This window comes from Stegastes partitus, unplaced genomic scaffold, assembly GCF_000690725.1.
Source record: "Stegastes partitus isolate 25-593 unplaced genomic scaffold, Stegastes_partitus-1.0.2 Scaffold80, whole genome shotgun sequence".
Lineage (NCBI taxonomy): Eukaryota > Metazoa > Chordata > Actinopteri > Pomacentridae > Stegastes > Stegastes partitus.
Genome location: NW_007577811.1, coordinates 689,428 through 690,438, shown reverse-complemented (window position 1 = coordinate 690,438; position 1,011 = coordinate 689,428). Strand labels below are relative to the sequence as shown.

Sequence of the window (1,011 nt, the reverse complement as noted above, 5' to 3'; positions counted from 1 at the left end):
GCATAGCTTTGAATAAAACAACATACCAACAAAGCAACACGACTTTGATTCTAATTTAAATAGAGCAGGCTTCTTCTCCTGTAAAACGAAGTTAGCTCAGGTTCTTACCTCCCAGCAGTAAAGCTTGTGCGCATGTTCCAATGGGAAACCAACGTGCCGATGCTAAATTAGCTGCTAACCTGTATCAGCGAGCAAAGTGGCTAGTCGGACTCTGATGTTCCGCTACTACTCCTACAAATGAATACTATGAAGTGTGTATTGTCAGTCAATGTCACTTCCACACGTAGATACAGTAATCATCATCACCATCGCCGCCGCCGCCGCCGCCGTCTTCTTCTTCTTCTTCTTCGTCTTCTTCTTCTTCTTCTTTAATGGTTTCCGGCTGGCTGTACGCTATGCAAGCGTAATGCTGCCCCATGTGGTCAACATGAATCATTTACTTTATGAGAAACCTTACAACAACTCTGTCTATCAACAGCGAGTTCTGTCCAGATGAGAAAATAGCCTTTATTGAAAACGTTGTTAAACCAATCTCAGAGAGCTCTTTAACCATAATCCTCCTTTCAGCAGTGTATTTACTACAGGTTAATAACACATGTGATATAGTTTCAGGATGATCACACTGACATAGTCCATCTGGGTGCTTTCCTATTATTTTCAAATATGCTGCGAATCCACAATGCCCAACCTTAGTCTGGCAATTTTGACTTGATTAATCCTACAAGATGTCCACAGAACCCATTCATTCTGTACAGAAGGTTGACAATTACAATCATGCCTTCCCTTTGATCCATGCCGCCACTCATTTTCCCACTGCTGCTGCACAAAGCTTTTAAAAACACTAATANTAGGCATTTCTCAACAACATGTTTAAACATTACAGATTCCATAGCTCGACCAATACTAGGTTTGTAAGGTCCCTCAACACACAAACATAAAGCACGTCTGTAGGACAGCCTTCTTTCACCTATGTAATATCGTCACAATCAGGAATGTCTTGTCTCAGAGTGA

General features: G+C 41.5%; 1 protein-coding gene across 1 annotated transcript in view; it reads right to left on the bottom strand.

The window, feature by feature from the left end:
• The window catches only part of taf1a (TATA box binding protein (TBP)-associated factor, RNA polymerase I, A), a 14,804-nt gene extending 14,473 nt beyond the window's left edge, over window positions 1–331 (bottom strand). The window contains exon 1 of the mRNA XM_008276779.1: window positions 109–331. The gene's annotated coding sequence lies outside the window, so the exon portion shown is untranslated. The remainder of the gene's footprint in view (window positions 1–108) is intronic.
• Window positions 332–1,011: the final 680 nt, after the last annotated feature.